Source organism: Lygodium microphyllum, unplaced genomic scaffold, assembly GCF_053477565.2.
Source record: "Lygodium microphyllum isolate KBCC unplaced genomic scaffold, Lygodium_microphyllum_v1.1.10 scaffold_113, whole genome shotgun sequence".
Lineage (NCBI taxonomy): Eukaryota > Viridiplantae > Streptophyta > Polypodiopsida > Schizaeales > Lygodiaceae > Lygodium > Lygodium microphyllum.
Window position 1 is genome coordinate 179661 of NW_028229596.1, and position 11716 is coordinate 191376.

Below are 11716 nucleotides of genomic sequence, written 5' to 3' on the forward strand. Positions count from 1 at the left end.
CCCTTGAAGGAGTCGGATCTGTATCCAGAAGCAGTCCGTGGAACCTTCATCCGTGAAGTAGAGGGTGAAAGGCAGTTAACCTTTGTGGATTCAGAAGGCACTGAACGCCACTTGAAGGTGGATAGCAGTCTCCCAGAAGAGGAGTTCTTAACCTTGTACAACTTGTTGAAAGAAAATTTGGACGTGTTTGCATGGTCTTACAAAGACCTAAAGGGGATTGATCCCACAATATGTCAACATCATATTGACTTGGAGCCTGATGCCAAGCTAGTACGGCAACGACAGAGGCGAATGAACCCGAATTATTCCACATTGGTGAAAGCGGAGCTGCTGAAGCTTCTGGAAGCCGAGTTCATTTATCCAGTGGCAAATAGTGAATGGGTTTCACCCATCGTGGTTGTACCCAAGAAGAATGGCAAATTGCGAATATGTGTGGATTTTCGAAAGCTTAATTCCAAGACAAAGAAGGATCACTTTCCAATCCCTTTCACAGACCAACTGTTGGACACAGTGGCAGGACATGAGCTTTATTCCCTTCTGGATGGATTCAGTGGATACAACCAAGTCCAAATCGCAGAAGAAGACCAATCCAAAACAACCTTCACCACAGAATGGGAGACCTACGCTTACCAAGTGATGCCATTTGGGCTCTGCAATGCCCCTACTACTTTCCAACGAGTCATGATGGCCGCATTTCAAAATCATCTGCATGACTTTATCGAGGTATATTTGGATGACTTCTGTGTCTACAGTTTGATCAGTGAACACTGGGACCACCTGGAGCAATGCTTTGACCGATGCCGGGAGTATGGGATTTCCCTCAACCCCGACAAATGCATCTTTGGGGTCTCTTCTGGAGTTCTGTTGGGCCACATTGTCTCTGCACAAGGGATATCAACAGACCCTGCAAAGATCGAAAAGATCTCAGCTCTGCAAGCACCCACCAACCTCAAACAGTTGAGAGGATTCCTAGGCCATGTGGGTTACTACAGAAGGTTCATAGCCCATTTTGCGACAAAGGCAACTTCCTTGCACAAGCTTTTGAGGAAAGATGCAGAGTTTACTTGGACAGAAGAATGTGACAAAGCCTTCCACACTCTGAAGCAGTGTTTGATAGAGGCACCCATCCTGCAACCTCCTGATTGGACGAAAGAGTTCCACGTACACACTGATGCATCAATTGAAGGCTTAGGTGCTGTCCTCTGCCAAAAGGGCTCCTCAAAGTTGAATCAACCGATCTATTATGCAAGCCGAAAAGTCACTGATAGGGAACGAAACTATACAGTGACAGAGCTGGAGTGCTTGGCAATGGTGTTTGCCCTGGAGAAGTTCCGCCATTACCTCCTATCTACCCACTTTAAATTTTATGTGGATCATGAGGCCCTATCCTTCTTAATGAACAAAGCAGATGTGAAAGGACGAATGATGAGATGGCTCCTTCTATTCCAGGAGTTCGACTTTGAGGTGATTACTAAGCCTGGTCATTCCCATGTTCTGGCTGATCATCTGTCGCGTATCCCACAAACTACAGACGAGGAGCAGGATGATCCAGACCTCCCTGATGCTTCCCTATTCTTGGTAGAAACTGTCACTCCTTGGTATGCAGACATTGCCAATCTGCTGGCAACCCAACAGTACCCTCCTGGTATTTCTAGTCGGGAAAGGAAGAAGCTCATGTTAGAATCAGCCCCCTACACCCTGCTCGGCGGTGCACTGTACAAGAAGGGCAAAGATGAAGTACTCAGAAGATGTGTTGCAGGAGATGAGATTGGGATTGTTCTGAAGGCTTGCCACGACGAGCCATGTGGAGGTCACTTTGCAGGAGAAGCTACAGCCAGGAAGGCTCTGCTAGCAGGATATTGGTGGCCTACCATTCACAAAGATTCCTATGATTACTGTAAAAGATGTGATGCTTGTCAAAGAATGGGGAAACCCACCAAGACAAGTGCCATGCCATTGCAACCTATCCTTCCGTTGAAGCCGTTTGAGAAGTGGAGCATCGACTTTGTAGGTCCAATCGACCCTCCTACCAGAAGGAAACAGAACCGATACATCCTCGTATGTACGGATTATGTCACAAAGTGGTGTGAAGCTAAAGCCCTCAAGCGGGACGATGGTAACAGCGTGGCCCTGTTCATGTACGAGAATATCATCACCCGTTTTGGTAGTCCCTTAGAGCTGGTAAGTGATAGAGGCACTCATTTCCTCAACAAAGTCATGGAAGAGTTGACAGAGTTGTATAAGATCCGCCATCGCAAGTCCACTCCTTATTACCCCAGAGCTAACGGCCAAGTCGAAGTCACCAATCGCATCCTCTGCTCGATTCTGACAAGAACAATTGCTGCACATCGTCGTGATTGGGATGATCGACTTACAGAGGCCCTCTGGGCGTATAGAACCTCCCATAAAGCAGCAACGGGACAGACACCTTTCCAGTTGGTGTATGGTACAGAAGCAATTTTTCCTGTTGAACTAGAACTACCCTCTTTGAGAGTGGCAATCAAAGAGCGTTTGGGGAATGATGATTCACTGCAACGCCGTCTCCTGCACTTGGAATGTTTGGACGAAATTCGTAGGATGGCTCTACAGTACATGGAAGCCACGCAAGCTCGACGCAAGGCTTACCATGATAGCTTCATCAAGCACAAGGAGTTCAAAGAAGGTGATTTGGTCCTAGCCTATGATTCACGCTTTGGCAAGTTTCCTGGCAAGCTCCAACAGCGGTGGATGGGCCCCTATAAGGTACTTGCAGTCAACCCTAATGGTTCTGTTCAAGTACAGACCCTGGATGCCTCTGATGATCCCTTTCTGATCAATGGATATCGCTTGAAGAAGTACTTTCCTCCTTGGGGATCTTGACAATTACGGACACTTGATCTTTTCCCTCGTTGGCGCGGCACTGTACTTCTTATGATGATACTTCTGTTAGCCGTTCTTCAATCACTTCTGATGAGGTGGACGCAACCCTCTGTCCCCTCCAAACCCCCTTCCAGCCTTGATCTCTTATCTTCTATTTTCCACCAGCGACAGTACAGAGGTTGGTTCTGACACATGGTCTTTCTACCATTCCCTTGCTCACTTTGAAAAAAAAAAAAACAAAAGAAAAGAAAAAAAACAAAACATATCGGTCATGGGAGAAAAGGACTTAGGTCCCTGTCATGCCAACCTATCCTTCGAGAAAAGGTGGAAACACCCTCGGGAATAGGGGAAAACAAGAAAAAGAAAAAAAAAAACAAATAAACAAATCTGTTATGAGAGAAAAGGAAGCAATTCCCTGTCATAGCAGGCCTCGTTCCAAGAAAAGGTGATAAACACCCTTGGGCGAGAAGCTGGCTGTGGAAAAGGTGATAACACCCAGCAGTCCAGAAAGTGGATTCATTAATTGATATCCCTCGGATCCAATTCCGAAGCTGCCTCCCTTGGTACGCTGTGTCATGGGTCTCTTTGCAAGTAACTAACTGTCCTCTAGTAGACGACATATTCCTATCCAACACAATGTTCGAATTTTATGGCTACCTCCCTGGGTACGCCTCTTCAACAACTGATGACGCGATCTTCATCGACAACCCCTTGAGTGATGTGAGCTTTCATCCTAACCGGATGGGGAAGTGAGTACGGTTGCCCTCTGTATCTATTAACAGAGAGTGAGACAGGGGATGGGGCGAGAGACCAGTCTTTTCTCTTCAAATCGAATGAGAGGTGAGAAGTGTGAATGAAGTGTTGCACGCACGGGATGGGCCTCTCAAAGTACAAAGCACAATTTGTTTCTGTGCACTGCACTATAAGGCTCCCTGGCCTTCATTCTCGCACCGTATGCCGGCACAGGGCGGGATGCACAGTTGCACCATCAAATGCGCACAAGGCATACAATCTTTGCACAAGTGACTGTAAGGATTACATCAATGGGTTTCAGGAAAAGGCTGCCCTCCTGTATCTATCAACAGAGAGTGAGACAGAGGGTGGGTTGAGTGTGACTGGAGTTTCTTCAATCAAATACCGAGAGGCGAGATTGAGGGACGTTACGACACTTGGAGTCAGGTATGTTCCCGTTTCCCTATGCACCCACGGGATGGGTCTTTACCATCAACACAAAACACATCACCCTGTTCTGTACATTGCACCATAAGGCTCCCTTGCCTTCCTCCTTGCACTTATGCCAGACGGGTTGGACGCACTAATGCACTATCAACTGTGCACCCTGGCATACTCCTTCTGCACCATTCCCCCTTTGATGATTCCTCAACCGGGTATGAGATATGGGTTTTAATCATTCTTCCGCGAGTGATATTAGTCATGGGGCGAATGACTATTCTTTCATTTCATTTGAGTGACTGTGAGTTGAGTGTAGTATCCCTCATCATCGACAAATCTCCTGCGATTCCTTTCATCAGCTACCTCCCTGGGTGCTGCTGCGTGGTCCCTTCCATGACGAACGTGTGCCGAGAAGCTGCCTTGGTCCCTCCAGCGCCGACAACAACACTGGACATGCCGTCGACACTCAACCTTCATTCTTGACGAAATGGGCCAAGTTTTTCTAACCCTACACTTTGGTTTTTTCATGCCGGTCATGTTTTAAGTGTGGGGAAGTTAGTGGATGGTCTGTGGCATGGTCCTAGGTCCCTAATGTTCGGTTAACCCTATCCATTAAGGTCTTAAGTGTGGGGACGTGTCCCTGCGCGTCTACATTGCATACCCATCTGCATATGCCTTATCTTGCTCATGCATGAATGCCTTGCCTTGCTTTTACCCTCCTAGGGTCCCTTCCCACCCGCATGGTTATGTTCCACCCACCCTTGGGGCTGTTCCCTTGCAGTTTTTCTTCATTCCCTGATTTTGAGGTTTTGCCATGTGAATGCATCCTACGTTCACTAAAGTCCAAATCCAACCTTATAGCCCTGTTCCTCCCTTTGAACTGATCATTTTTCCTTTTTACCTACCCCTGTTCCGGTGCACGGTTCTTGCGTTATTAATTTTTGAAGCATTTTACACAATTTAGCCTGTTTTCCCATGTGAACGCGCTTTTCTTGCTTCAAAACCGTAATCTGACGTCATAGCCCTACCAACACTTCTCCCCTGACATTTTTCCTTTTTATTCCGCATCATTCCGATAAATGGTTTGTCCGTTATTAATTTTCCGGGTTTTTAAGACTTTTTCGTGTGTATTTTTGACATTTTTCCATGTGAACCTGCTCTTTTTGCATCGGAATTCCAATTTGACTTGATAGCTGTGTCCCCTGTGCCTTCCCCTACCTTTTTCCTTTTTCCTCCACCCTTTTTCGACTTCCGGATTTTTACTTATTAATTTTTAAATGAGTTTTCGGGAGTATTTTTGAAGTTTTTTACATGCGAACCCCTCCTATTTCCGCTGGAACTGCGGTTTAAAGCGATAACCCTGTGCCATTCCTTTCTGCGGACATTTTTCCTTCTTACTGCATGTCATTCCGGTAAACGGTTCGTCCGATATTAATTTCCGATCCCATTTTTGGGTTTATTTTTTGGGTTTTTTCTATGTGAACGCGTCTTACCTTAGTCGGAATTATGTTTTGACGTGATAGGATTGTCGGGCACAACTTTCTGCACAATTTTCCTTTTTTCCGCACCTCATTTCGATGCACGGATCTTTCGATATTAATTTTTCAATTGCGTTTTTGGTTCGTTTTTTGTATTTTTTGCACGTGAACGCCCTTTACCCCTCCCGGAACCCCCGTCCCGTATTTTTCCTGTTTCCCCCTGTCGTCCTGCCCACTTTTCGTTTTTACGATATTTCGTTTTGACATGCGGATTGGGAGTGGTTCATTTTTCTTTATTTTTTCCATTTTTTCTCGCGCCCGTTTTCGATTTAACGCGTCTCCACGCGCCCCGGTCGTGTCCGCGTACCCCGTACCGTCATCCCTGCGTCGTTTCAATCCCGTCACGGCAAATTTTTTTACCCCGCCCCGCGCACGAGCGCGGGACGGGGGATCCACCCCCTTTTGACCCCGCCCATCCTCCCTTACCCCTGCCCGCCCACCTTTTATTGAAAAAAAAACAATTCAAAAAAAAAAAAAAAAAAACCCAACCAACGGACACCCTTCCCCCCCGACTCTCAACCACCTCTCCTCTCTTCTCTTTCTTCTTCTTTTTCTCTCTCTCTCTCTCTGCGTAATTTCTCCTCTCTCTCTCTTCCATTCCTTCTCCTCTCTTCTCACTTCTTCTCCCTCTCCCTCCTTCTCTCCTCCCTCCTGACGGCCTGCTCCACTTCCCTCTCCTCCTTCTCCTCCCACTCTTCTTCCACTCTCTCTCCACTTCTTCTCCCTCTCCCTCCTTCTCTCCTCCCTCCCGACGGCCTGCTCCTCTCCCTCCCGCTGTCTTCCTTCCCCTCCCTCACTCCTCCTTTCCCTCTCCTCCTTCCTCCCCCCACTCCTTCTCTTCCCCTAGCCCCTTCTTCTCCTCCTTCTCCCGCGCCTTCCCTCCCTCCCTTCCTCCCCCCGCCACCGCTGTCTCCTCCCCAGCCCGCCGTCCCCTCCTTCCCCTCCCTCCAGTGGCCGTTGTCCTCCCTCGGCCATCCTGCTGGAGACTGCCGTCGATTCCGCCGCCGCCAGCAGCCGCCACGCTGCCAGAAGCCGCTGTCGCCACCCGGTGGTCGAGTCGCCCGCCGCATGGCCTGTGGCGTGCGTCTCCTCCCCGTCGACAGGCAGCGCGGCCCTGTCTCCTGCGCCTCCCTCGCCCTCCCTAGCCCTCGCCTCGTCGCCGCCCGGTTCGCCGCGTCGCTGCCACCTCGCCGCCACAGCGCCGTCGCCCGCCAGGCCGCCGCCGCCGGCTCGCCCACCTCCACCTTCCCTTAGGTTAGTAACTTAACTAACTAACCTAAGTTGTAACTGAACTAACTAACCTAAGTTAAAACCTAACTTGACTAACTTAGTTAGAACTTGACTAACTTAGTTACACCCTGACTAACTTAGTTAGACTTAACTGACTTAGGTAGACCTAACTTAACTAACCTAGGTTGACTTACCAAACTAACCTAGGTAGATTTACCTGACTAACATGACTGACCTAACTTAAGTGACTTGTGACTAATGTGACTAATGTGATTAATGTGATTACTGTGACTTAATTAATCACAACATTAATTTTTCCATAAAAAATTTAGAAAAATTTCTAAAAATTCATTCTGCCAGTTGCCAATTTTTGGACCATTGTCTGCTAGGAATTGTCTTTCCTCTAATTTTAGAAAAATCCATTTTTCCTAAAATTACCCATAAATTGCACAAAAAATATGGAAAAATCATTTAAAAAATTGTTAAAAATTCTAAAAAATTCTGAAAATATTCTAAAAAATTTCCCTCACCTCCCTTGCTCATTTTCCATTTATTCCAACATAAAAAATCACAACTAAAAATACAATAAAATAAATAAAAATAAAAAACCAACATCAATCAAATTAATACATCTGCTCAGGTGTTGTTTGTTGTTTCATCAGTGCTTTTTGCTTTTCCTTTACTGGGACTCTTCCGTGCGCATTCCTGCATTTCATACACACCCTTCTAGGTATTTATTTTCTGTTATGTTATTTATTTATTTATTTTCCCCCTTAATCACAAATTAATTGTTAAAATAAACCCTTTCCTTCACCCACCATGGCACGCGCATTCGCGCTAAACACACATTTTTTTTAATTAATTAAAATAAACCAGCCGTTCACTTCGCACGCGCTACGTGCGCTAAAGAGGCACTTTAAAATTTTTAATTAAAATAAACCAGCCGTCACATGAGCACGCGCTGGCAAAAAAGCGCTCCACATCACCTTAATTATAATCAATGAATTGCATTTAGAGACCCAGTCGGGAATCGAAGTCCGGGAATCGAATAAAAGCACCGGTTTAACCTAATAATTGGTAATTAAATTTATAATAAGGAACCGCCGTTTTCTTATTAAGGTTTATCACCTAATAAAACTTCACCCATTTTTAATAATTGATTAAAATCAACCCTTCATTAAATTAATTCCCCCCTCACTGCACTTAATCCCCTTTTCAATGAACCGTTTCGTGGGATGGGTATACGCAGTCATTAGTGTTATTTTCCATGGTCCAGTCTTGGTTCTATCACAGATGTCGTACAGATGATATATTGCTATGGTATGGTTTTGGTTTTCTGTTTTAGTTACGGTTACGGTTACGGGTATGGTATGCAGTTTTTTTATTTTGTTGCCTGATACGGGGTTCAGGGTGTTTGTCTGATGCATCGCATGAAGCTTTCGGTCGCATTTGTCTCGAGGTCATGTCAAATTTTTTCTAGGATGTGGTTTGCCTGGGGTTAGTAGGTCGAGTCACGTTTGATTGGTTATTCTCTTATCCTTGGTTTTTTTTGTCTGTTGCTTTGCAAGCATTCACCTTGATTGTCTGTGTTTGTGGTGTGTGTGTAACCATCTGAATGGCGCCTTCTCATGCTCCTCCCTCTATCCAGTACGTCCCACTAGTTAGTAGGGATTACTCGTCCCTACTTACTTTTGAGCCTCTCACAAAGGCAGGACTTGCTGCTTTTGTGGCCACTCCTTTTCCATTACTTCCAGAGGATCCGTCCGTATGTGATGAGTTACTGGCCTCTTACAGCAAGAAGACAGGAGTAGTCCAAGGCATGTCTATGACATTGACGTCTCGAGGCTTAGGGAAGGCTCTGTCCTTACCCTTCAAAGGAGAACCTTTTGTGACCACTCGACAGCTCTTCTCTAATGAAGAGATTCTCAAACTGTTGCAGAAGCAGACAAGGGAAGTCCTTGATGTTAAGAAAGTGATAAACTCTTCAGGAGTTTCGTTTTCTATGATTACTGATCCCGTAGGAAGACGATGTGCCAGTTCCTTCAGGACAGGTTCATGCCTGCCAAAACGCCATCACACTATTTGTCCAAAGAGCTTTTCACAGCTTCCAGGATGGTGCTAAAAGGAGTTGCCATTGATTGGAGCACATACCTCCTTACTAAGATGGATCAGCATTTTGTTAAAGTCACGAGGGGTAATGTTACCAATGTTACCTATGGATCCTATTTGTCAGCCTTCTTGACCTATTCGGGTTTACAGAAGACTGTGCCTCCACCTCCTCCATCAGATCCAGTACCTCCTCCTCCACCTTCAGAAGAGTCAGCACCTATTGACATTGAGGATGATGATTCTCCGCCTCCCCTGGTCATACAGCGCAAACGCTTGAAGCGGGTAGCGGACAAAGCCCCTGCTGTACTTCCCTCAGTGCCTATCCCTGCTACTTCTGGCAGTGAACTCCCTGGGTTTCTCACTTGCAATAACCTATTCAGGGCACATAGAGAAGGATCCTTGGAGATCTCAGTTCCTTCCCTGAACAGTCTCGTCTCAGGAGATGCCATTCCTTTCCTCTGCAAGGATATTCAAAGTTCCATTGAGTTGTCAGTGACAGCCTGTGTCCAACAGCTGTACGCGTCTTTCTATGAGGAGCTTATGCAGTCCAAAGACCAATTGCATAAGGCAACATCTGAGTTAGCTTCTGCTAAGGATACCCTAGCAGATCTATTTAAGCAAATGGAATAGCAAACCCAACTGGTTGCCATTCAAAGTGATGAGATTTCTTCATTGAAAACCCAGTTATTCGAGGCTCAGTCACAGGTTACTAGCCTTTCAGCAGAGAAGGAGAGGATGTCCAGTGAAGCGAAAGAATTCCAAATTCTTTTAGATGACAAGCTTTCAACTTTACAGATGGCTAATGACACAATGGCCAACCAAGCCTCCCAAATCCAGCAGTTGCAAGATCAGCTTGCAAAGTCCCGCTCTGTTCCTCCAAGCCCTCATGTTCCATTAATTCCCTCTCTTTCACAGCAGGACTTGGCTGCCCTACAGAGACAGGCTACTTTGTGCCCTCTATTCCAAGACAAAGTGGAAAGATTGCAGTCCAGAATGGACTTGTTATGGTCTACCTTTGAACAGTTTCAGGAATGTCTTACCTGACCATTCTTTCTTTGTCCACTACCACTTGCAGAAGTTGGTCTTCTATATGAAGCTTTCCACGATGGATTTACCTTTTCCAGAGGATGGCTGGAGTGGGGCTTGGTCTGCTGAGTTGTTGACAGAGGTAGTCAGAATGGTCTTTGAAGATTCTATCACGCCAGACACCATGCTGATGTCATACATGTATCTCCGAGGAGATTTGTTAATTCCAGATGAGGTAGATATGGCATGGTATATGGGGGATGTGGTCTTACAGGCTGTTCTATATGTCAAACATTTGGAGTTGCGCATAGCTGATATGTTCCAGAGTTATTCCTCCAAAGTAGCTGATTGTCAGGATAGTTCGTGGCATCCTATGATTGAGTCAGTGGTCCTAAATCAAAGACAAAACACAGCTCCTACCTTTGTACAGAGTACTAACCAACTGAGGATGGATCTCTTAACCTATCTTTCCAAACATAATCCATTTGATGCTACTTTCTTTAATGCCTATCATAGACGATCTCTCTTAGGATCTTCTGTTCCTACCCTCCTATATTACCAACAATTGGCTCACCGTTATGCTATATATTTTTCCCTTTGTCAAACAAATTCCACAGTAATTTTACCACTTCTTTTCCAACCTTCCAATTTCCCTCAAATTCCCATTTTCACTTACTGTTCCTTTATTGAGGATAGGGTATTTTCCCCTTCTCCACCTTGTCCTTCACCCCTCATTAATGTACCCTCTACATTTCCTATTTATCAGTTAACACCGTTCCTTAGTGATTCCTTACAAATTTCTGCCACTCCTTCTTTAACCTTTTCTTCCTTTTATGATTTTTCTTATCCTTCCCTACATCCACTTTCCCTTATTCCACTACCCTCTCCTAACACTTCCATATCTCAACCACCTCAGTTGGTTAGTGACTGTGCCGGTTTTGATACTCAGATTTCCAGAAGAAAGGGATGGAGTTCGGATGATTGCCTTACAGGACCGCAGATTAATTGGCCAGTAATTCCAGGGGAATGGACAGCTTCAAGTCAAGCTTATCAAAACTATGTTCATTTTGCCCAACAATATTCACAGTCTGCAGATCCCTCAGTGAGATTAACTGCTCACTTTGCTTGGTACCTGGCGTATATGCATAGGCACTCTCATACTGATTCAAAGCCTATCCCAAAGTTGTGCATGAATGTCAATGTTAGCATTGATTCCCAACAGTTGGAGATACTGTATTTTCATGCCCTCTGTTTGCCTAGCAGATACTTAGTCCTGTTGGAAAGGATGTGTTGTCTCCAATTTTTCCAAAATCCTCCTAAAAACTTTGTAGATGAATCCTTATCTATGGATCGATTCAGACAACATCAATCTTTTAAGAGGGATCATCTTCATTGATACCTTTCCAATGTATGGTGCAAGCTTTTTATTGCCAAACTCTTCTCTTTTTGAAGAAGTCATTCAGATGGTTGTGTATTAGTGTTTGTGTTGTGAGTTCATGTATGTCAAACGAACGTGGTGGTTTCCTGTTGGATCTTGTGTACGAGCTCTGTTTTGGGGATTTGTAGAGATGGGGTCGTGGTTGGAGAGTTGAAGCAGATGAAGATGAAGAAGAAGAAACAAACTCTTATATCCTTTACAAATTTGTGGTGATTTTTTGTTTGATAAGAGGTGTTAATGTGTAAAAGAGTTTTCCTTTCTTTGTATTTTTATATCAGAAACAGGGTATAAGATGGGGTCGTGGTGGATGGATTCTTTGTAAGAAGCTAATGAAGATCAAAGT